Source organism: Balaenoptera borealis (assembly GCF_965194805.1).
Source record: "Balaenoptera borealis genome assembly, chromosome: 17".
NCBI lineage: Eukaryota > Metazoa > Chordata > Mammalia > Artiodactyla > Balaenopteridae > Balaenoptera > Balaenoptera borealis.
The window spans coordinates 71,774,310-71,800,918 of record NC_138876.1 but is presented as its reverse complement, the minus strand read 5'-3'; the positions used below and the strand labels follow the sequence as shown (position 1 = coordinate 71,800,918).

Genomic DNA, 26,609 nt, shown 5'->3' with positions numbered 1-26,609 from the left:
GCCATGGGCTAGCGGTCCAGGCAGGCTGGCTGAGCTGGCACTCAGAGGATTCTCCCTGATTGCGCCTGGGCTTCATTTCCATGGTATTTGTTCCTTATTCTCTCAACTAGGTAATTTCCCTTCATCGTCCCTAGAAAATTCTACTGAAAATTCCTGAAGTCTCAGAGAAATATGGCTTCAGTTAGTTGTCAAGTTTATTCGCTATAATAGGAAGTGAACTTCTTTCTTCTGGAGAAGCAGACTTACTTCTTTTAAATCATGATTTATTTCTGTGTAGAGATGTATGTGCTTCTCCATGTGTGCCTCGCCGGGTGAGCATTCCAGAAGTGAGATAAGATGGGATCAGGAGGGCTTCCCTGGTGGCACAGTGGTTAAGAATCCACCTGCCAATGCAGGGGACACAGGTTCGAGCCCTGGTATGGGAAGATGCCACATGCCGCGGAGCAACTAGGCCCGTGAGCCACAAGTACTGAGCCTGTGCTCTAGAGTCCACGAGCCACAACTACTGAGCCCATGTGCCACAACTACTGAGCCCACACGCCTAGAGCCCATGCTCCGCAACAAGAGAAGCCACGACAACGAGAAGCCCACGCACCACAACGAAGAGTGGCCCCCACTCACTGCAACTAGAGAAAGCCCGTGCGCAGCAACGAAGACCCAACGCAGCCAAAAATAAATAAATAAATTTATTTATTTAAAAAAAAAAAAAAAGATGGGATCAGGAGCAGATGGGTTAAAGCGGGGGATGCTGAAGCTTCAGGTCCTCTTTTTACACCGGTCTTTCCAAGGCTTTGGGAAAGGCCTAAGCAATGTGTTCACGTGCCATATGTTTTTGCAAAATTTGTAAAATGAAGATATTTAAGCCACCCTCAGTTAACAGTACTCTCTCGCCCCTTTGACTTGCCCCCTGTAGTGTTTGTCCTTGTGTTAGGTGTGCTGGAGTGGCTGTGGACATTATGGGATCCTGGTAAGTGGAAGTTAAGTTGGTGGTACTGTTAGTTTAGGTCTCATAGGGCATCTTTATGTGGTTTGCAGTCATTTCTGTGGTAAGTTAAGTTACAGCTAGGTGTCCTGGTGAAGGAATAGCTTCCAGGAAAACTTGTAACTCCCATTATGCTGAGCTACCTGGCGCCATGACATAAAGGGGCAAAGCCGGGTTTATACAACATGAATGGGTCCTATCACACCTCTTACCAGGATTGTGCAGGCAAGTGGTGGAGAAATGTGTTTGAAATGTCCTAAGCTAGTGTGTGGAAAATTCTTCCAATCATCAGATGTATAAAACTGTGAGTAGAGGATTCAGTTTGCATAGAAGCCTAGGCATAACCATGGCTTTCCAGTTGGAATACATATGATGATGTAATGTACAATTATCAACACACCATATATGTCTTTCTTTTGTGATGAGAATTGTGTGAAATAGAATTGATCAAAATTCTTTTGATTTTAGGCCACAAACTTGCAGCAGTACGAAAAATAGCAAGTATGTCTGTGTATGAGGTTGTGATGATTTATGCATCCCAAGTCTCAATATGTAAAACAAATTTTGATCAACTATACCACAAGAAAGACTGAATTACTTTTCTATTCTCTTTATAGAAGATGATATTACAAAATAGCTGTTGTATAAAGAAGCTACCGAAGTGCATTAAACCAAAAAAATGTATAAGAAAGGTAATATAATGGTATGTCAGGAGTTAATTAATAAAAATATCATGTAATTTTCCTGAAGTTTGCATTATTAATGCTTATTTGTCAGCATTAGAATGTTTTTAACTTATTGTAATTTGTATTATCATTCTAATTTTTAACCTCATTTTGCATTCATAATTTTGTATTCTTTTTTTTTTTAAACAGATAACTTTATTTTTTTTTAATATTTATTTATTTATTTGGCTGCGCCGGGTCTTAGTTGTGGCACGTGTGATCTTTAGATGCAGCACGTGTGATCTTTAGATGCGGCATGTGGGATCTAGTTCCCTGACCAGGGATCAAACCTGGGCCCCCTGCATTGGGAGTGTGGAGTCTTAACTGCTGGACCACCAGGGAAGCCCCATAATTTTGTATTCTTTTATTTAAAGAAGGGCCCCCAATTATGTAAGCTTGCATCTGTACAAAACCTGAATCTGCCTCTGAATGAAATGAGATGATCTAAGTCAAGCTGATCCCTGGCATCTGACACAATGAGCTAATCAAATAAAAAATGAAGTTAGTAAGAAAAATAGTAAAAATAAAAATAATCAAGGTGCTATAAGCTAGGCAAGGAGCAAGACGTATCTTTTTTTTTAAAATAAAAACATATTTTCTCTTGGTGGATATGATGGTCATAGGTTTAGATGAGATTACATAAGGGAAAGTATGTGACTTGCTTCTATATTTAAATTTTTACTGTATTTTTTGAGCTTCACTTCTTCTCTCCTATTCCAAAATACACTATTAGTTGCTTAGCACTGGAGGAATATTAATGTTAAACATTTTTTTAAAAACTTACTTTTGAGGGTGTTTTTGTCACCAGAATTTTTTATGAATTCTTCCATTTATATTAGAGGAATTTTCTCTAAACAACACAAGCCCAAAACATATACATAAGGTACTCAGTGGATTATTGAATTGAATTGTCTTTCCTACCTACTGAAGCAGGGTTCTGTCCAGGGGAGCCTACTTTTCATTTCAAGTGTATGTACAAATTCAGCTCCTCAGAAAGTGTAACTAAGTGTCAGTGACATGTCAAGCTATAGATTATTACAGTGTCTTAGAACCAGTTTTCTTGGTGCTGCCTCTATAAATTCTTATTAGGATGATTAGTTAATTCTTGCTCTTCATTCCAAAGGTCTGAATTTCCGGGGCAAGCAAAGGCACATTGTTGGTGGTAGATTCTTGTGTCTGGAATTTGCATTCCTTGTTATCTTTTTGAGATCTGGGAGTTTCTGATCCTATCTATCCCAAACATGTACCCAAAGCCCTCAAAAGTGCTATTCACTCTTGGTTTCCAATTGACCGACCTTCATAATGAAAGGGTAATGGTATTGCAGGGAAAGCACAAAGAAACTGTCTTCTACTTCCGCTGCTGCTTGAATTTTTATCCTTTCATTCTGGAGTTAGATCCTTTTTTCTGGAGTGTTTATTATCAGGTTTTCATTCTCCAGCGTAAATCTTACAGGCAGTATGTAGTTGATTAATGATAATAACTGGATTGAGACTCTGTTAAGATCCTGCCCTGTCTGCTTTTCTCTCTCTTTTGCTTGAGCTCTGCTAAAAGAACTACAAGACAGTTTTGCTCAAACTGTGATGGAGCACAACAAAGCATTTAGAAAATCCAATGACGGGAAACAGTTGCATCTGTCATGTTTTCCACACATCCTAATGCAACATGGATGTATAAAAATATTATATCGGGGACTTCCCTGGTGGTGCAGTGGATGGGACTCCGCACTCCCAACGCAGGGAGTCCAGGTTCGATCCGGGGTCAGGGAACTAGATCCCACACGCATGCCACAACTAAGAGTTTGCAAGCCACAACTAAGACCCGGTGCAACCAAATAAATAAATAAATATTTTAAAAAAACAAACAACAAAAACAGTTACCAAGGTCACTGGCCTCTGGGCCAAGACTTCAGGAAAAAAAAAATATTTTATCAAAAAAGTTTTGAGAGGATATACAGAAGTTGCATTAAGCTTCATTTTTAAAAAAATTTCATAAATTTTATCCACTTGAGGAACTACATTTAATCTACATGTTGGTTTTATTGCCATTAAGTATTTGTAATTAGTTAAATCTATTGTGTTCCTTGTGTTGGAAGAATGACTCAGTAGAGGTTTGTGAACTGCTAAGCCAGTATGAATGACTTTCTGTAGACTGTTACACCAGATCAGAAAAATCAGTCCCCAGAAGCATGGCCGCAAATCTGCCAAATGGCACAACTTGGCGCTTATCAAGTCAAAAGCCTTTTCTGTTTATTAAACTGTTCAAGGATTGTGAGGAGAATATGAACCATTATACCTCTACTGCATTTTACTCACAAAAAAACAAATTTCTTCCAGGCAAATGCTCCATAATCTGAAAATACTGATAGTGTAACACTTTTATTCAAACATTCCAGCAAATCATTAGCCATTGTGTAACACTTGCCACAGAATACTCAGATTCTATTTGGCCAAGTTTGACCCTGCCAGTATTTTAAGTAAGTTTTTATATACGTCTATTATTAAATGTATTATCTAATATCAATATTATATAACTTATATACATATATAGGTAATCGTTATACACAAAAAGATTTTAACCCAAACCCCCAAAGGATTAACTACAGAACTGGAAATCAGAAGACACGGATTTTCTCATTTTGTTTTCTTATAGTTTTGTTTTAATTATTAAAGCAAAACATATACGTAAAATGCTCATTTTAACAATAGATGAACATAAAGAAAAAAGGTAATAGTCTTTCCCCGTTTCCTTTCCTAAATCGCTACCTTCTAGTAACTAAAACTGACAATTGTTAGATATTTTCTCTTACCTTTCTCTAAGACAACACAGCTCTATAGATCAGATTTTGCCCATGACTAGCTGGGAAACAAAGCACGAGACTCAAGACTTGCATCCTCTTGCTAAAAATAAGAATGATTCAAAACCACAATGAGATACTACTTTAAACTCATTAGGATACTTAAAACGAAAAATACAGGCAATAAGTGTTGGCAAGAATGAAGAGAAACTGGAAACCTAGTATACTGCTGATGGGAATGTAATACGGTGCAGCCACTTTGAAAAATAATTTAGCAGTTCCTAAAAATATTAAACATAAAGTTAATATATTTAATATATTTTAGATATAGTGTTTAATATATTCTTTATATATATGTATGTATATCATATAGCATATAATGTGTTAGAATATGACCCAGCAATTCTACAACTAGGTATACAAACAAGAGAAATGAAAACATATGTCCACACCAAAATAAATGTTCTCAGCAGCATTGTTAATTATTGCCAAGAAGTAGAAACAACCTATATATCCATCAACTGGACAAACAGAACGTGGCATATCCACACAACAGAGTATTATTCAACCATAAAAAGAAACAAGATACTGACATGAGCTATAACATGGATGAACCTTGAAAACATATTGTATGATTCCATGCATGTGAAATGTCCAGAACAGGCATATCAGAGACAGAAAGTAGATTAATGGTTGTCAGGGGCTAGGTTGTCAGGCTTCTTTTAACCCACAAAAATGTTTTATAATTAGATTCTTGTAATGGTTGCACAACTCTGTGAATATACTAAAAACCACTGAACTATAAACTTTAAATGGGTAAATTTTATGGTATATGAATTATCTCAATAAAGCTATAAAAAAAAAAAAGACTGTAACTTAGTTGCTCTACAACATCTCTTTAGATAACAGAATTTCTATCTCTTACACAATGTGAAGACACTTCCATGTTCTTTCTTACTTCGTTGACAAATTCATTTCAATATCAAGTTCTTCACCTGTTCATTGGAGTCACTACATTTCCTCCATTCTCTTAAAATAGTTCTTCATATTTATGCTAAAGTTTAATATTTATTCTATGACATGAATAAACTTGACATGAGCTTTTATTTAGGATAACATAGAATCCAAAATATCTTAGTAAAGAGGTAAATAAAAGTGAGTTGTCATGACTAGTGTCCTTCTGGCTTCGTATACGCAGTAGGGTCTGTTATTCGTCCTAATAATTGATCAGAGAGTCAAGAGAGCAAAATATTGGACCAATCCTGTATGTATGGGATATCAAATTTTAGTTTCTAATATTTTTAGTACAATTATCATATTTTGTAGCCTCAAAACAAAATATGCAAATAAACTTAATTTAGCCGTCATTTTGGCCAAGTCAAATGTCCAACAAAGGAACCATCCCCGTACAGATCTTCAGTGACTGGTCTCGGATATCTCAGAAGGCAGGGGCTTCTGGGCTGCAGCCTGTCGCAGTGGGGGAGGGGACCAGAGACTATATTTGCAAAAGATTGAGGAAGCTCCAAGTGATCATTTATGTCCACACATATTACAGGAAGATGTATGACAATTAGGGTGGGTCAGGGGGAGCGGGTAAAGCCTGCCCCCACCCTTTTCTTGGTGCTGGCACTGGCTTAGCATTTTCTCAGTACTAGCAATAATTTTCTCCTTGCCTGTACTTCGAAGGTAGAAAACTCCTCTATCCATACTCAGAGAAGGCAAACCTGAGCATGACCCTGACTCCTAGACGGTAGCCAACTAGACCAGTGTTGGGCCTTTTATTTAAAATAAACTTATAGCACTCTCTCTTCTTAGAACTCTCACTTCTTGGAACTGGAGTCAGTGAGGTCATATATTTGACTAAAGTAAGATACAACTTAAAGTAAGGGAGACAGAAAATAGGTTGAGAAAAGTAAGTTGAGGTCGGGTTGTAGAAGGCACAGCATGCCAGATTAAGAAGTTTGAATTGTGTCTTAGAGGTGAAAGGGAGAAATGAAAGGTTTTGAATAAGAGATTGACAAAAGTAAAGAAATGGTGCACGGGAGAAGCTGATGGAAGACGGACTCTGAAGATAAGTCGTCTTTGCAGACGACTGCCATGGTCCTGTTAAAGGGTCTGGACTCGAACGCCAGAGGAAGGGGTGAAGGAGGAGGAAGAGGTTTCTGAAGCGTTGAGGGGTAAGAGTCAGTGGAAGCTTGTGGCGGATCAGACATGGGAGGAGAGGGACGAGGACAAGGAATCAGCAAGCATGAGGGTGATGTAAACTCTCAGAACAGCGAGACTGCCGATGCCGTAACATAAACAGGAAGTCTGGAGCGGGAGGCATTTGGGGTCTAGGTAAATGGTTTAATCAGCAATTGTCAGGGCCAGACATGTGAAATGAAAAGTCCAGCAGGTCACTGAAGCCAGGGAACTGGAGCTGAGGAGTGGTCCTAGTTACACCTTGGGTCTTCATAGTGCGACAGCTGATGCTGTGAAGCTGGACAAGATTTCTGAGGGAGGGCTTGGGGGGCCAGGAGCACAGGGCTGACAGCTGACCCTCAGGGGCCACCACTGTCCTGGGACGGGAGGAGTCCAGGAAGCAGCTGCCGGGGAAAGAGGGGGTACGCCAGAATCTCACCGCATCTCTGAACACCAGGAAGAAAGGGGTTTCGAGGAAGAGAGCGGGGAGTAAACTGTTTCAAGAGCTGCTAAGAGAATGGGGATGGAATTTAGTGAGAAGTTGAGCTTAAGTGCCTAGTTGCAATGGAATCCTCGGGCCGGAATTCACATAATAAGAGAGTAAAAGGAGAGTAGTGGAGAGAAAATAGAAGCAGAAAGTAGGGTCACTCCTTATAAGAATTTAGCAATGAAGAAAGTAGAAAAATAGTAAATTATCTGGGAGGAGTGGAAGGGGTTAAAAGAAGAGTTGCCTTGTTTCACTTTCTCTCCACTAGAGAAGAGACCTGCATGTATGAAGATGGCCAGGAGAGAGCAAAAACAGTTAAAACTACTTAAAAAGAAAAAAATGAGAGAGAAAGGTCCACATATTTCAACGGTTTTCAATTTCTGTTAGAGCTGTTTCTTCAAATCAGTCTCACAGGGAAAACTAATAGGTAAAATAAAAGTGGAGTTGCTCTGTTGAAGTTTACTCTGTGTGTGTGTGTGTGTGTGTGTGTGTGTGTGTGTGTGTGTGTTGGTTGGGAGGTGTTGCCTTGGGGTTCACTTTCTTCCATGAAAATCAGTGACATGCCTCATTTGGCCTCCACATCAATGGGGAAGGCATTTCTATTGTTCCTAGTTTACACTTGAGGAAAATGATTTAGAGTGGCTTAGTGACTTATTTAAAGTCACACACCCAGTATGGGGCAGAGTCAGGATTAGAACCCAGATCTTACAGCCCCAAATCCCTGTTCTTTCTGATACACCACTCAAAATGCCTTGTTCTTTCTGCTACAGCACACTATCTTCCCTGTCTAAAGGAGGTCCTTTGAAGAACCAGGAGAAACAAAAAGAAAATAAAGTTCTGGGGAAAATATGTGGTAAATAATAAGTAAGGAAAGTCAGCAAAGTCGGCTCATTTGTCTCATCAGAGGCCCTAAAAGGTAGTGCATTTTAGGAGGGAGTTGCCATCACATGGCATCTTTTTTTTTTTTTTTTTTGGCTGCGTTGGGTTTTCATTGCTGCACACGGGCTTTCTCTAGTTGTGGCGAGAGAGGGCTACTCTTCATCATGGTGTGTGGGCTTCTCATTGTGGTGGCTTCTCTTGTTGCAGAGCACGGGCTCTAGGCGCGTAGGCTTCAGTAGTTGTGGCACGTGGGCTCTAGAGCGCAGGCTCAGTAGTTGTGGCGCATGGGCTTAGTTGCCCCGTGGCATGTGGGATCTTCCCGAACCAGGGCTCGAACCTGTGTCCCCTGCATTGGCAGGCGGATTCTTAACCACTGCACCACCAGGAAAGTTCCCCCATGGCATCTTTTAAAAAATGATTCCTTATTGAAAAACATGATTTTTATTCTTTTCAGAAGAGACAGGCAATCCTGATGGAAATGTAAAATGGTGCAGCCTATGTGGAAAACAGTATGGTGGTTCCTCAAAAAATTAGAAATAGAATTACTATACGACCCAGAAATCCCATTCTGGGCATATACCCATAAGAATTGAAAGCTGGGACTTAAAAAGATATTTGTATATCAGTGCTCATAGCAACATTATACACAATAGCCAAAAAGTAGAAACAACTCCAAAGTTCATCAATAGGTGAATGGAATACACAAAATGTGGCAAATACATACAGACAATTGGGATGTTGTTCAGCTTTAAAAAGAAATAAAATTGTGATACATGCTACAACATGCATGAACCTTAAAGACTTTATGCTAAGTGAAATAAGCCAGACACAAAAGGATAAATATAGTATGCCTCCACTTGTGGGAGGAGCCCCAAAGAGTCAAAATTATGGAGTCAGAAAGTAAAATAGTGGTTATCGGGGCTAAGAGAGGGAGCATGGGGAATTACTATTTAATGAGTACAGAGTTTCTGTTTGGGATGATGAAAAAGTTCTGGAGATAAATAATGGTGAACGGTTGCACAGCAATGTGAACGTACTTAACGCCAGTGAATTTATACTTAAAAATGATGGAAATGGTAAATTTTAGGTTACGTGTATTTTACCACAATAAAAACAAAAGAAGAATTTTATCCTTTGTTGCCTTCTCTGCCATATTTAGAGTAATTTCTTGGCTTCCATAATCACTGTTTTAGTTGAAAAGCAAGACAAACTTTGTTTTTGCTTGCAATGGGCATGCTTTGGCTCATCTTTAGTTTTTCTTAGCGTGCCTGAGAGACCCTCAAATGAGTGATCATCAAACCTCTATATTAAAAATGATTCTTATTAGATTTTTCTATCTCACCTAGATTTTCTAGGCATATGTTTCTTATTTCTGGATCAAGAAATGTAAATGAAATCAAACAATAAGAAGCCCGAAATTTTTTTCCAGGAAGCATGGAAGCCTACTAAGATACATCCCAATATTAGCTAACTTATTCTGATGTGGACAGCAGTTTGATGATATTAGTAAACTAGGAAGATCATCTAGAGCCTTGATACTTAAACTGTGACCTGTGGACCAGCTGGGACAGCATGACCTGGGAACTTGTTAGAAATGCCTAATCTTGGGTATCATCCTAGACCTACCAAATCAGAATCTGCATTTTAGCAAATCCCCAAGTGTTTCCTATGCATATTTGATGTCTGTGAAGCACCAGTCTACCCTGCTTTCTTAAATGCAACACAGAAATATTTTTCTCCTTGGAGAAAGAGAGCTAGAAGTAGGGCACAGACATTTACTGCAGATTTGCTATGTAATAGGCACTATAGTATGAGAATCACCAATGCTATATCATTGAATACCTACAATAACAACAGAGGTATAATCTATTGCCCCCAATTAGCAGATGAAAAAACTGAGGCTCAATCTTCCCATTGTCATCCAGCTAGGAAATGCCAAGACTGGCATTTGACTTCAGGTGTTTCCAACGCCAAAGCTTTTTCTATTACACCAAGCTATCTTTTAAGCATATGAAAGAGGGCATTCTAAAACCTTCTATAATAAAATATTACTTAAGACTTTCACTAAGGAAAACATGGCATGAGTCAGAATCATAAAACTATAAACATTGAGCATTTATTTTTATCACTGCACAGTCCTTTCCTTTGTTAATCCTCACAATAACCAGGTGAGGCAAAAATTATCTCCATTCTGTAAACAAAAACGCTGAAGCTCAGAGTAGCTAAAGGTTTGCCCACAGTCATAAAGCCGTGAGTCAGAATTGGAATTAAGGTGAGAAAGCTTGACTGTTAACCGCCAATACCCTGACCGACTCTCTGAAGTCATTTAGATACTTAGAGAGCCAAGTTAACTCTTCTACAGCTGTTAGCTACTGTAGTTTGTAGCCAGCTGGATTGATATGGGGCATTCAACTTTCCTTAATGTGACTAAATGAAACCACGTGGAACCCACCCATGCATTACTGCCTGGCTTTGCCGTGCACTGTCCACCAGTATGTATTCATTTATGAGGTCCTATGACCACATTCTCAGAAGATGGTAGTCTGCAAAACCAGCGTGATGTGAGCCCGAGCCTCCCTGCCTATTCTCTCTCTTCTTATGTGACTTGTCTCTGGGGTCAGGATGCCCAGCCACCCCGGTGTTCTCTCACCACTGCCTAGAATAGGCTGCACCCCTTCCAAACTCAGGCCTGTTGCACAGCTATTTCCTTGGCTTCTACTGCTCACACTCTTCTTTGCTAACGTTGATTCACTCATTCTTCAGGTCTCAACCTTCCTTTCACTTCCTCAGGGAAACTCTCCCCAGTGCCCTAGTCTAGGTCTGGCTCCCCTGTTGGAGACCCTCTGTCATGGTACTTAACACAAATGTAATTTTTTAATTACTTGGTCAGTAATTTCTTCAAGGTATAACTTCCTCCACTAAACTGTGGGTTCTGAGAAGGCAAGAACCATGTTTATATTTTATACTATTCTCTCCGGGCACAAATACCTAACACATAATTAATTTTCAATAAATATTTGTTGAATTAATCAATGCATATCAATAATGTCTGTGAAAACATTTTTGTACACTGTAAAGTTTTATACACATGGTATTGCTATAATCATTATTTGTACTCTACTTAGAATTTATCTTATACTTCAGTGTGATGGATGATAAATAATAAATTTATACATGTTAAATTAATTGTAATACATTTTCTTTTATTTTAATAGCTGAGACTAACTTTGGTCAATCTTGTGTTTTTATATGACATGCATAGGAAGGGCAAAAGTTAACCAGACAAAGGCAGGCAGATTTTCATTCAACCGTGACAGGAGAATCCTAACTAGAGGAGAAGGGTCTAAATTCCACACTTGACCTCTTGCCCTTAAGATGAGGAGTCAATTCTAAGAGATTCACACTCAAGCTAGAGAAGTGGTGGCAATCTTTCTGGTACTACTTGTGTTTGCAGACAAATGTGTTTGGTGTTTTGTTTGTTTGTTTTTTGGGTCAGAAAACGTAGATCATGTTACACAAGATGCTTCCAACTTTTGCCACAGTTTCCAAGATATTAAAATAAATTCAGTGCCCAACTTTAACTCTTCAAAGTTTGGCATTCTGTACTTTTCTGCTCTTTTTAAATGACTTCTGTTCTTATTCCTAATTGTCCTGTTTTACATTGTGTTAAGAAGTCCAGAGTCATTTTGGGCAGTAGGCATGATAAAAACCTAAAAAAAAAATATATATATATATATATATATATATATATATATATATGATAAAAACCTAAAAAAAATGTATGTATATATATATATATATATATATATATATATATGGCCTGAGCTATCAGCAGTTCAAGAAGTAATGGCGTTTTAAAGGAGGAGCTGGCAAAAATAAAGCTATTATCTTTACTACAGTAATGGAATTCAGACACTGTGGCATTTGGATTGGAGAAATATATTGTGCATTAAGCTTTCTTTAGTGTTCCTCAAATTAAAATCATATATAACTCCCCTTCTGACTAAGATGAAGTTATCTTTAACAGGATCTCTAAGGCTAGCCACTATTTTTTAGTTCATGGTATAAATTCAATAATGCATAAGAAAGCACTTTGTAAACGTTATTTAGTAAAGGTTCTACCCAAGTGTAATTCTACAGTTATAATTATTCTTACTCTTATTACATAAAAAATCATTTAAAATGTGAAATGTATTGAATCTTGAATATTGAATCTGGGCATTTTGAGCATCTTAAATAGCTGTGTACTGGCTTCTTTCATTTTAAGAAACTAATTTTTTGCTAGCAAGCTAATGACAGCTAACATTTATTAAGAATTTACTGTATGCCAAGCACTGTGTTAAGTACCTTAAGCAAATGATCTCATATAATCCTTACGATCCTAAGAATAGAGCCATTATTCTTTTCACCCTCATTTTAAGATGAGAGGAGAGGTTAGGTAACTTACTTAAAGTCAAGTTTGAAGTTTGTTAGATATAAACCAGGGTTATGTTCATAGCCTTTCACAGTAGTTATGGCAGGGACACCTGACAATCAGAATGGATACTGACCGTAACCCTGCAGGGTCCAGAAGGTCAATAAATTCCATTTAGTTCTTGGATTACTGGCCAGTCCAGAGGTGGGATCAATAGCCTGGGAATATAGCTGAATATCAGCTCTGAACATAAAACAAGACATTTGTGTGGTGAGTAAATGGAGTATTAGACTGAGAATTCAATCCAGCAGATACCTGACTCTGTGCCAGACACTAAGCAAGCCCCTCAGGGCGGAACAGGAATGAGGAAGATGTGATCTGTTATTTTAAGTAGCTTGGAATTGGAAGACCTGAGACTTGGTCTTAGATCTGATTTTGGGAGCTGGGTGACCTTGAGAAAATCACTAGCTTCTTGGAGCTTCTTGGAAAATGGATTAATTTTCTAATCAGTACAACTCAGGGTAAGCAGAGGGTGACTGATTTTTATGGAGCCTTAGATCATTAGTGACCACTTCTTAAAGATCTTCTTAAAGATCTTCCTTCACATATATGTCATGTTACATTTAGCTGATGTTATTTTCTTTTTTGGTGGCACTGTGATAGTCTGAGTTTGAACCTCTATAAGGCAGTAAAATTGATTCAAACTGTTAAATAATTTAGACCAACTAAACCCTGTACACAAATATGTAATTACGTAAATTGCTGTTATTGATGTTGGAAGGTAACTGTTTACCCAATGAAAGCTAAAGGTGTTCTCTAATTGAAGTCTTTTAAGTTCATGCTGATATTTGTACAGTTGAGATGCCATAATTATGTTCAAATGAATTCTTGGAGCTTCAGGGAACATGTGGCTATAGAAAATAATAATCTTGCTATAATTATTTTCAGTGTTTAATGATGTAATGGCTTATGCAATGTTAATGTTCAGATGCAACGGGTTGTTAATGACGTGATTACTGAAAACAGCTAAATATGTTATCATTTAAAAAATCTGTGACTGACAATCTAATTTTTGTTGCATTATGCTAAAGCAATACTTTCTTCACATGCTGGATGATAAATGTCATGCGTTACTTTCATACATGGTTCATCTATATAAATATGCTGGGACAGGACTTTCCAAGGTTCACACTTAGTGTGTACTGAGAATGCACAGACTCTGGTATTTATCCATCCTCATAGAAACACACATTTCTGAATGTTGTCAGCAACTGACATTCTGGTAAGTGAAGCAACACAAACTAGGGAGATGGGTAAAAAGAAGCAAAAGACTGACATGATATTTCATCTTATAGGACCAATTCCTTTCCTACCTGTAGCACTGAGAGAGCATGCTACTCCTCATATTGGTTTTATTACTCTAAGGCCTGAGTGAACTATATTCAGTGAACGCTTCCATGAAACAACTACACCTGCTTCAACTACCGAACAAGACTGCATTGTCCAAATCACCAAGGCAGCGGTTAGTTGGAGCTGGACATTTGTATGTTCAGAGTTAAGAGACTAAAGAAGTCCTCATATCATTGTGTATGAATACACCCATGGAGGGGCCATTAAGTTTTGCTTGTCACAGGACAACTGATGGCACAGTACTGCATGTGGCAAAGCTGGAAAGTGTCAGGTGGACCTGGGTTCAGATCATGGCTCTGAAACTTAGCTGTGACTGTGGTCAAGATACTTATTCTCTCTGACTCTCAGTTTCTTTAGACCAGGGTTTCTCAACATTGGTTCTACTGACATTTTGATAATTCTTTATTGTGGGGGAATGTTCTAGGCATTGTAGAATGTTTGGCATCTCTACTCACTAGTTGACAGTAGAAGTTCCCCCCAGTCATGACAATCAAAAATGTCTCCAGACATTGAACATCACCCCTGGCTGGAAATCACTGCTTCAGATGTTAAAATTATGAATTATAGAACCCACTTCAGAGGTATGGTAGGCAGAATAATAGCCTCTGAAGATGTCCCTATCCTAATGCTTGGAACATATGATGATGTTACCTTACATGGTAAAGGCGGATTAAGGTTGCAGATGGAACTTCGGTTGTCAGTCAGGTGACCTTAAAATAGGGAGATTATTCTGGATTATCTGGGTGGACCCAATATAATCACAAGTATCCTTATAAGCGAAAGGATGAAGCAGAAGAGGTCAGAGTTGATATGATGTGAGAAGGACTTGGATTACCTTTGCCAGCTTTGAAGATGGGTAGAGATCCACAAGCCAAGGAATGTGGGTAGCTTGTAGATGCTTGAAAATGCGAAGAAAACAGATCCTACCAAAAATATACAGGAAGGAACATAGCCCTGCCAATGCCTTAAATTTATTCCAGTGAGACCCATGTCATATTTCTGACCTACAAAACTGGAAGATAATAAACTTGTGTCCTTGTAAGCCATCGAGGTTATGGCAACTTGTTGCAGCAGCAAACAAAAACTAATACTATAGGGCCATTGTGAAAATTACGAGATAATGCATATATGTTACTATCGCCTGACAAATAGTAAGTGCTCAATCAATGTTAGTGACTTTTTTTTATTATTTTGGGAAAAGTTTAGGTCATAATTCATTCATCTGCAAGTTTTAATGATGTCCTAGGCCTTTTTTTTTTGAATTTTACTTTATTTTTTTATACAGCAGGTTCTTATTACTTATCTATTTTATACATATTAGTGTATATATGTCAATCCCAATCTCCCAATTCATTATCCTAGGCCTTTTAAAAGTATCCATGCATTTCATGCAACATGCAGTCTGAGCATGGCACTTGTTCAACTGTAGCAAGAAATCCCTCATACTACTGCTTGTGTGTTTCAACCAACAATTCTATGCTCTATGTTCCCAGCTCTCTGAGTCTTTGATTCCCTTCTCTAAAGCCTTTCTTCCTGTGGCCACTACTCTAGACATGTGCCTTTGGTTCTGGTCCTTGGAGCTCTCTCTTAAGTGTGGTATCTTTTCTTGTCTTCTGGTTCGTTGCATACCAGCTGTGATAAGCCATGTAAGACTTTGTCCTAAACCCACTGTAATTACACATGTTGTTCTAGCCCACCAGCCAGCCCCTCTCCTGGAGTGGGTACAGGACAACTGGAATACCTTTGTTTTATGTATTTTGATGCTCTGTTGTTTGGTGCTGTTACATTTAGAATCATCATGTCTTCCTGGTAGATTGATCCTTTTGTCATTATAAAATGTCTCTCTTTGTCTCTAGTCATTTTCTTTTCTCCAAAGTCTACTTGATATTAATATAGCCACTACTGCTTTTAAAAAAAAATAATGCTTACATGATATAAGCATCTTTCTCCATCCTTTTATCTCCAACCTACTTATGTAATTGTATTTGAGGTGAGTTTCTTGTAGACAGCCTATTGTCAGATCATGTTTTTTAATCCACTCTGCCAATCTGTCCTTAAAGTGATATAGTCAGGCCACTTACATTTAAAGTAATTATTTATATGTTAGGGTATAAGTCTACCATTTTCTAATTTCTTTTTTATCTGTTTCCTGTTTCTCATTCCACTGTTTCTATTTTTACCCTCCTGTGGGTTACTTGAATATTTCTCAGATTCCATCTTGATTTATTTACTGTTTGTTTTGTTTTGTTTTGTTTTAGTGTATCACTTTATATAGTTTTCTTAGTGGTTGCTCTAGGTATTACATATACACGTGTAATTTCTCACAATCTACTGGTATCAATGTTTTCCCAATTTGAGTGAAGTATAGAAAACTTACTTCTATTGAAGCTTCTTTATCCTCTCCACTTTTAAAATATGGTTGTCCTAAGTGTTACAATAAAATGAGCACCACATTAGACAGTGTTATGCTTTCTACTTTCACCATCAAAATGATTTAAGAGAAACATGAGTCTTAAGGATTACAATGAATAGATTGAGAGTCCAGAAATAAACCCTGATACTTATGGTTAATTGATTTTCAACAAGGGTACCCATTGTTTCAATGGGGGAAAAATAGTCTTTTCCACAAATGGTGCTGGGACAACTGGATATCCGCATGCAAAAGAATGAAATGGGACCCTTACCTTGCACCATATACAAAAACAAACATTTCTCCAAAGAAGATACACAAGTGGCCAACAAGCAAAGGGAAAGATGCTCAACATCATTAATCATCAGAGAAATGCAAATCAAAACCCAACTAGGGTTTGGTTTGGGATCTCTAGTTGAGATCCCAACTAGGATGGCTGTAATCAAAAAGTCAGATGATAACAAGAGTTTTCAAGAATGTGAAGAAATTAGAACCCTCTACATTGCTTGTGGGAATGTAAAATAGTCCACAGTTGGACTAAAACTTCAATCCATGGTTAGTTAAATCCATGGATGTGAAACTTGGTGATACAAAGGGCTGACTGTATTTTGAAAACATTATGGTCCATGAAAGAAGCCATTCACAAAAGGACATGTATCATATTATCTAACTGACATGAAATGCCTGGAATAGGCAAATCCATAGAGACAGAAAGTATCAATAGATTAGTGGTTGCCAGCAGCTGAGAGGTGGGAGTTGGGGATAGAGAGTGACTGTTAATGGGTAAGGGGTTTCTTCTGGGGTGATGAAAATAATCTGGATTTAGATAGTGATGATGATTATACAACTTTGTGAATATTCTAAAAATCACTGAATTATATCGTTTAATAAAGTGAATTTTTAAAAAAAGAAATGTATGAGGATAATCTATTATATTTACCCCCATTTTTATCCCTTCTGATGTTCTTTCATTTCTCTCTGAAGTTCCAAGCCTTCTTGTGCTATCATTCCTTTGCTGTTTACAGAAACTTCCTATAGCTATTCTTTAAGGGTAGGGTTTTTTTTAGCAAAGAAATTCTTTAGTTTTCCTTTGTCTGAGAATGTCTTCATTTCCCTTTCATTTCAGAAGGATATTTTTGACAGATATAAAATTCATGGCTTACAGTTCTTTTCTATCAGGCCTTGAAAAATGTGCCACTTTTTTCTGACCTCCATGGTTTCAGATGCAAAATCTGCTGTCATTCGAATTGGTGTACCCCTGTAAATACTGCATCATTTCTCTCTGGCTGCTTTCGAGATTTTTTTCTTTGTTTTTAGTTTTCAGAAGATTAATTATGATTTACTTGATGTCAATGTATTTGGTTTTATCCTACTTGGGGCTTTCTCAGCTTCATGAATCTGTAGGTTTATATTTCCCCAAAATTTTTTGGAAGAATTTTCAGCCCTTTTTTTTCAAATATTATTTTAGTCTCACTTTCTCTTTTCTCTCATTCTGGGATTTCAGTGAGTCAAATGTTAGCTCTTTTTTTTTTTTTTAAATTATTTATTTATTTATTTATTTAATTTATTTATGGCTGTGTTGGGTCTTCGTTTCTGCACGAGGGCCTTCTCCAGTTGCGGCAAGTGGGGGCCACTCTTCATCACAGCGCGCGGGCCTCTCACTATCGCGGCCTCTCTTGTTGCGGAGCACAGGCTCCAGACGCGCAGGCTCAGCAATTGTGGCTCACGGGCCCAGTTGCTCCGCGGCATGTGGGATCTTCCCGGACCAGGGCTCGAACCCGTGTGCCCTGCATTGGCAGGCAGACTCTCAACCACTGCGCCACCAGGGAAGCCCAAATGTTAGCTCTTCTGTTATTGTACCATAGGTTCCTGATACTGTTGTTGTTGTTTTAAGTTTGTTTTCTCTCTGTTTTTTCAGATAGGATAAATTTTATTAATCTGTTTTCAAGGTACTAACTCCATTCTCTGTCATCACTCTACTATTGAACCCATCCACTGAGCTTTTTATTTCTGAATTGTATTTTTCAGTTCAAAATTTTTGGGTTTTTTATAACTTTTTTTTGCTAGATTTTCCATATTTTCATGTGTTTCAGGAGCATTTGTAACTACTTTTTGAAGTACTTTTATGATGGTTGCTTTAAAATCCTTGTCAGATGAGTCTAACAGGGCTAGAATGGATAAACAAATGCAGTAAACAGTATTGCATAAAGAGTGTTGGCATCTTTTTATTGTTTTTTCTTATGTAAGTTATAATTTTCATGGTTATTTATATAACAAGTAATTTTCAATTATATCCTGAACATTTGGGATATTATATTAAGAGTCCAGATTGTCTTTAATCTTCTTTTAAAGCAGCAGCCTCCTTTTGAGGTGTATCATGGGACAGGTGAGTTTGCTTGCGCAGCTTAACAAGCCCCACTCACACCTTTTTTGATGAAAATGGGGCATCAGCTTGCACCACCTTGTTGCCTCCAAGTTGGGGAAAGAGTGTCAGCTCAGCTTTCCACTGGCTTCTACAGAACACCAACACCATCAAGGTTAGAAGCAACAATACCTGACACAAATTTCAGGACACCCTCCTGGGCTCCAGCTCATGTTTGTGGGCTCTAGCTCGTATTTGCTTTCCCCAAACTTATGTCAATCTTCCCTTCCAATTTGCCTGCATCAATCTTCAGCATCAGAAGCAGAGACAACAGCCTTACAGAGATTTATTAAGCAGCTTCATAATTACATAATGTCTGCTGTAGCCGATCCTCTTTTGTATATATTCATATCTCCTAGTAGTTCTGCCTCTCTGATTGAACTTTGACCGACACGCCAAAGCCAATATTTCTTCAACAGTTTACTGATCTCCCCATACTGGACCTCCATCATTTTAAGCAATAGTTGGGGATGGTGACATCATGATTTTTTAAATAAATGTTTTATTTTAGAATAGTTTTAGATGTGTAGAAAAAGTGGGAAGATAGTGCAGAGAGTTCCCATATTCCCCACACCTTAGTTTACCCTATTATTAAATCACAGCTTTATTGATATATAATTCACATACCATACCACTCACCTATTTACAGTTTATAGTTCAATGGCTTTTAGTATATTCAGAGTTGTGCTTCCATCATTACAATCAATTTTAGAACATTTTCATCCCCTCTTTCCCCCAAACCTCTACCTATTAGCAAACACTTCCTATTTCCCTCCCACCTCCCCAACCCTAGGCAATCACTAATCTACTTCATGTATCTATGGATTTGCCTATTCTGGACATGTCACATACTTGGAATCATACAATATGTGGTCCTTTGGATTGGCTTCTTTCACCAAGCACTATGTTTTCTGCGTTCATCCACCTTGTACCTACTACTAATATTTCACTTATTTTTATTGCTGAATAATATTCCATTGTACGGACATGCAGGAGTTTTAAAAATCTATTCATTAATTGATGGATGTTTTTGGCTATTTGTATAATGCTGCTCTAAACATTTGTGTACTAGTTCTGGGTGAACATAAGTTTTCTTTCTTTTCTTTTTTATTTTTGGCTGTGCTGCCACATGGCTTGTGGGATCTTAGTTCCCTGTCCAGGGATCGAACCCTCACCCCTTGCAGTGGAAGTGCAGAGTCCTAACCACTGGACTGCCAGGGAATTCCCATGAACATAAGTTTTCATTTCACTTGGGTATATATCTGAGAGTGGGGTTGCTAGGTTTACATTTAGCATTTTGAGAAACTATCAGGCTGTTTTCCAAAGTGGCTACCCCATTTTACATTTCCAACAGCAATGTACAAGGGTTCCAATTTCTCCACATCTTTGCCAACACGTATTATTAGCTGTCTTTTTTTTTTTTATAGCCATCCATTTTGATTATAGGGTGTGAAGTAGTAGCTCACTGTGGTTTGAATTTGCATTTCCCTGATGACTAATGATGCTGAGCATCTCTTCTAGTGCTTTGTTTGCCATGTAACATTTTCTTTGGAGTAATGTCCATTCAGACCCTTTGCCCATTTTTAATTGAGATATTTGTCTTTTTATTATTGAATTGTAAGAGTTCTTAATATATTCCAGGCACAAGTCCTTTATTAGGTATATGATTTGCAAAAATGTTCTCTCAATTTGTGGGCTGTCTTTACACTTCCTTGATGGTGTCTTTTGAGGCACAAAAATTTTAATGTGGATGATGTCCAATTTATCTACTTTTTCTTTTGTTACTTGTGCTGGTAACATCATCTTTTAACTGAAATCCTGAACATTAACCTATTTCACAACACCCTCACTGGCAGTAGAGTCATTTTAAAACAAAACAAAACTGGTAATTTTGATAAAATTAGTATCTCAGTAAAACTATAGCTTAAATTCTCATCAGATGAACTGGTGCATGTGTGCAAGGCACCACAAATGCCCGATACAGTCTACAACTTGCACCACTGAGATATGCTCTACTGATAACTGACTCTTCGAGATGAGGGCCGGATATAATCTCTAAGATAAACCAGACTTAAAATGGGAAGCCCAGTGAAATGACCCATAATCTCCATTCCTACAGCTGTTCCCAAGATCATAACTAATATTCCTCATCGCCCTTCTCCACAATTCATTTTATATTTTCTTCGGCCTTGATGTAGATATGAGAAATACAAAACAACTCTTTAAAATGTGAAGACGCTTTCTGGTTCTGGACTTACATTCTTTTTCCCAGAGTTTTGCTCTCCTTTCCCCATCAAAGTAAACCTTCTAGAAATTGACCCATACTATGCAGTTTTATGAAGAAGACATTACTCAGTGAAAGACAGTAAAGCCCAAATAAAATCAGCTTCATTTTCTCTATTCTGATGCTATTTCCCCATAATAATGTCCTAGGGAAGGAGTATCTGATTTTATAACGTTCCACTGCCAATTATCTTAATGATTCTATATACCAGCAATTTATCAGGATCCATAACTGACAGTAGCAATTATTCATAATTGTAACTTTTTATAACCACATTTACATTTACATCACCTCTCTATCCATTTTCAGTGAGAAAAAAAGGACAAATTAGAAAGAACTAACTTTTCTTTTGATTCTCCCCTTTAAGTACAAGAACAGGTAAAAGATATTTTAAAATCTTGAAAGAACAAATTTTTTAATCTTTTACACTTAGACTCTATGCAGCTAAGCAGTTATAGAGTATTTGGGGCTTATGATATCAAAATGAAGATCCTTCATTCTATGCTTCTATTATAGCATTTCTCACATTGAAGTGCAATTGAGTTTTTCCACAATCATGTCTCTCATTGTGAGTTCCTTAAGAAATAATAGCCATTCAAAATGTCTTCATAGGATGCTGTATATATTACATAAGTTATAATGATCACAACCAACGATCATTTTGCAAGAGATAACTAGTTGGTGGCAAGTAAGCAAAGCAATTCTAGGTAAAAGGACAAATCTGAAAACCAGAGCTGATCAATTTCAATTTCTATACATCAATAATCTCTTCTCTACAAAAGAGCTGCATGTTACAAGCATGTCTCAGATAGGAACTTCCCTAAAGGAATGATGAAACTTGAAGTTAAAGAGTGTACCGAATTTGATTCTGGACCTGGGAGACAGCTGACTTCAATGACAGCCTTCTCTGTGAGCTGTATGGCCGTCCATGAGAAAGGGTATGATGTGGGCTCAGAGCAGTAAGTAAAGAACCCTGCTTCACTGAAGGTCAGAACCTGCCTTAAAAATGCTCAGAGTGGAAGTCTCAGGCCTGAACAGAGAAGAACCTGTAGGACATCAGAGGGTGAGAAGAAAGTGGGATCCCTGGCTTGCTCCTTGCTGGGGGCTATGAGTGGCTGTGTTCTCTGGCAACCCTCTTCAAACGGCACTTTCTCTGGATTCTGGCAACCTCACCGTTCATGCCTAGAGGTGGTAAGAGCTCCCTGCAATTGCTAGCACCAGGGTTCTTCCCCATCTTCTGTTGGTTTCCCTAAACCCTGCTCACACCTCTATAAATAGACTAATTATTAATTCTCTTTAATTCCTTAGTTGAGTTGTGCTGTTTCCTGCTGGGCTCTGAGGGATAGACCCATGCTGCTGTGTGATTCTCCTCACAGTCCCTGGGGGGAAGGAGAGTACAGATTTATTTACAGTTCACCTGTGCTCTGAGGGTGTAGACTTTTGAAGTCCCAACCTTATGAAGAAGGAACACTTGGCCTGAGAATTCTTCTCTTCTTTTATCAGCTCACTAATGCTCTTAAAAAGATGATGTTTTACCTTTTATCCAGGACTCTCAATTGTTTTCAGCATATAACCACCATATTACCAGAAATGGAGGTCCTCTGTTATTTTTTTTTTCTGTGGCAGATGAGAATTTTTATCTTTCTCACACCCTTTTCCTCTCCACTCTCCATCCTCTTGATTTTGTACAACACAGGGGCTTTCAGTTTAGTTTAGCTTTGTTTTTGTTTTGCTTATTCTATATTCAATGTTTTCCTGCTTTGACTATGAAAATATTCAATGCTGAATCAGAAAAATGTACTATGATTACCTTTTCTATTTTTCCAGTTGATAATCAACTTTCCTTAATTTTCCTAGTTTTTCTTTTAATCTATGACTAATCTTTCTGTGCCATACTTACCCTAAACATCTTGACTGATAATTTGATTGGGTATAAAATCCAGGGATACAAATCATTTACCAAAAGATTTTTAAATGCATTGATCCATTGTCTTCTAATTTTAACGTTGCTACGGAAAAGTTTGATGCCATTCTGATTCACAGTCTTTTGTATGTCTGTGTTTTTTCCTCTCTCTGGAAGCTTTTAGGATCTTCTTTTTTTCCCCCTACAATTCAATATAGTGAAGTTGATATGGGTATTTTCTTAAAATCTATTTTACTAGGCATTTAGCCACTAATATCTGGAAGTTCTTGTCCTTCAGTTTTGGACAATTTTCTCAAATTATTTGGTAACTTTCCCCACTTAGTTTTCCTCTTTTCCTCCTGGAACACTTATTAGTTCGATGTGGTACCAGTCTTCTAGGACTGGTACTCTAATATTCTTATGTTTTATGTTCAAGCTTTGTCTGCTTGTTTTACTTTTGTTGAGATTTGTTTAACTTTTCCTTCTAACACTTCTATCAAATTTAAAAAATTTTTTATGATATTTTTATTTTCACGAGTTTATTCTGGGAACTCTCTGGCGGTCCCGTGGTTGGGACTCTGCGCTTTCACTGCTGAGGGCCCGGGTTCAGTCCCTGGTCAGGGAACTAGGATCCTGCAGGCTGCGCAGCACGGCCAAGAAAACCCCAAACAAAACAAAACAAGAGTTCTTATTCTCTGTTTTTTTTTAAAATTAATTAATTAATTAATTAATTTATGGCTGTGTTGGGTCTTCATTTCTGCACGAGGGCTTTCTCTAGTTGCGGGAAGCGGGGGCCACTCTTCATCGCGGTGCACGGGCCTCTCACTATCGCGGCCTCTCTTGTTGCGGAGCACAGGCTCCAGACGCGCAAGCTCAGCAGTTGTGGCTCACGGGACTAGTTGCTCCGCGGCATGTGGGATCTTCCCAGACCAGGGCTCGAACCCGTGTCCCCTGCATTGGCAGGCAGATTCTCAACCACTGCGCCACCAGGGAAGCCCTCTCTGTTCCTTTTATATAACATACTTTTCTTGTTTAAAAATGAAACATCTTCCTTTATCTCTCTGGGGATATTAATTACAGTTTATGATTTCTTTTGGTCTCTATCTTTTGTGTCAGAGGCTATGCTCAAAGAACTGGTGACACACCAGAAAGTAGATTAGAAACTCTGTGTAGGGAGTGGCTTGCAGACTGATAAGCATCATTGTCAGTCTGTAGTTCTCTATACCACCTGCCCCACCACCTAGGGACATTTGACAGCAGTGTCCCCTCTACTCCTGCTCCCCCAACAAAGAATTATCTTGTCGAAAATGTCAGTAGTGCTTAATTAAGAAACCCTGGTGTAGGGGTATGGCCAGCATGCTTTCTCATTGTGGACCCCCTATGTCAATAGCTAAAGGACTTTCCTCTGGTGCGTCTGGTCAGTTTCTCCACGGAAGAATCTTCCAGTCCCCTACCAGAAGGTAAAAACCTGGATGCTCACGTTTAGAATGGGCAAAGGGAGGGTGCTGGCAGGGCTCTTGAGCTTTAATATGCAGACTTTTGCTTAAAATCCTGGTTTTACTCTTGTTCACCTGACCAATCTCTTTGTTAGTATCCTCTCTAGTTCAAATTTCTCCAGAGGGATGGTCACCAGGCTGAGAGAGGTAGGAATGAAGACGTGACAACTCAATGTTTCCTTTTACCAACTTCTCAATGATCTTCTTCTTATTAACACTTCTTATTAACATCCTCACCTTTCAGGGTGCTGGTGTCTCTGCTTTCTGAGCCATACTGGGATCCTGTGAGTCAAACTGGCTTGCTTCTGGCCAGTATCACCTCTGCAGGCACTTAGATTTGACCTCCCTGTGTTCTGCTAAGTCATTTATCATTCTTCCATCTGGTTTCCCTTCTAGTATAATGTGGGTTTGGGGTTACAGGTGTTTCCTAGATTCAGAGATGAAATTTAAGCTTCTGTTTCCTATTCTCCATGTGAGCAGAAAGCACTGGAAATGTCTTTAAGAAGGAAGCAATCAGGACTTTATGCCAAACTGCAGAAAACTCTTATTCTCGCCATCTTTAGTTGCTTCAAGTTCACAATTAAGCATAGTGTCTTCCTTTGCAATTCGATGATAGAAGCTCTTTGAGCCTCTCTCTTCTGAGCCCTCATGCCTCCATCACAGAGGTACTATAGCTATTCTTTTTTATGCAAAGAGGACAAAAGTAATGAATAAATACTTTGGAGGCCCAGAGGAGAAATGAATACTTTGGTAGAATGCAGGAGGATTTGAGAGAGGGGAGTGTTTGGTTGAAATTTAAAGGCCGTTGAGCACCTGGCTGTGGAAGAAGGGAAACAGAGTGGAGGGAGCAAGGTGGAGAGAATGCTAGACAGAGCAAACTACAAGTAAAAAAAATGTGGCAATGTGCAAGAACGGTTAGGGAGAATAATAACGGCTGACTCTCACTGGTGCTTAACTAGCGAATTCATCTAATCTGAACTCGCGTTAATCCTATGAGGAAGATACAGTGATTATTAACATGCCCCTCACTACACATATGAGGAAACTGAGGCATAGAGAGGGTTAGCAACTTGCCCAAGGTCCTTCAGCTAGGAAGCAACAGAGAGGGGACGGGAGGCCCAGGCAGTGTGGCCCCACAGAGCATGATCTTTATGACCACACTAGACTGCCCCTTGGTGAGAAGTGTCACTACCGAGGTTGGTGAGAGCTGGGAGACAGGACTGGTGAGGGAGTTGGAAGCCAGTTTGTTAAAGGATGTTGTATGACAGGCTGAGGGGTTTAGAATTCATCATATTTATCATGTTTCTACAACTCACTAGCCTGGGGATCCTAAGCAAAGCCAAACTAAGAATTTATCTCTAAGTCCTCTTGATCAATAGCTCCCATCCACCAAATGAAAAGTTCTCAATGCTTCTTTTTTCTGGGATGTTTCTTAAGTCCTAGGGCTGCGAGTTGCCTCCAGAGCAGCTGGGTTGGCCTAAACCATTTTTCAAATCTTACTGCTGTTCCAACTATCCCCCCACCCTGAGCTAGTATGGCCTCTCCCAGTCAGCGGCACTACTGATGCTCTCTGGTCAATTGACCTTTTGCAAATGGGTTCCGGACCACACATACCTTTGCTGATTGTCTCTGGAAGGATCAGAAAATGGAACAAAAATCTAGAGAGACATTTACAGAAGGAGTGTTTATATGCTGATAAAATATTCCTTGGAATGTGGGGCAATTTCTCATTTTGTTACCAGAGACTAACATGCAATGGGGATCATTAAATAATTAATGGTCATGGATATATTTACATAAGTATGTTATAGTTATAATGAATTATACATTAAAGTCTCTTTTCACAAAAGTGTAATACAGTCTTACATTGGCAGAAGATTTTGAGCCTACATGCTATTGAGCACTTGTTAAAAAAAATCAACAAATATGATTGAGCACCTCCTAAGTGTATGGGAGATACGAAGAAGGGTCAGGTATAGTCCAAGACTTCAAGCAATATATAATCTAACCATGTGCCGTTTGGAATAATTTTATATACATTTTTGTTTGTTTCTTATTCTTCTTTCCATGTCTCAATTATAAATTACTGAAGTAAAAAGGTCCTGCTAGATATTGGCCCTTTTATCAGACATTCATACGTCTTACAAAACTTAGCACTGTGCTAGTGTCATACCAGGAACTTAGTCATCATGGCTTCCTTTCTCATTTGCAGCTTCTATAC

General features: G+C 38.5%; 2 long non-coding RNA genes across 2 annotated transcripts in view; one reads left to right on the top strand and one right to left on the bottom strand.

The window, feature by feature from the left end:
* The window catches only part of LOC309615376, a 515,886-nt gene that overhangs the window by 9,768 nt on the left and 479,509 nt on the right, over positions 1-26,609 (bottom strand). The gene's annotated exons all lie outside the window — the stretch shown is intronic.
* Positions 11,859-23,554, top strand: LOC309615373. The gene is made up of 2 exons (XR_014236780.1): positions 11,859-17,790; positions 18,115-23,554. It is a non-coding gene; the product is annotated as an uncharacterized lncRNA (long non-coding RNA).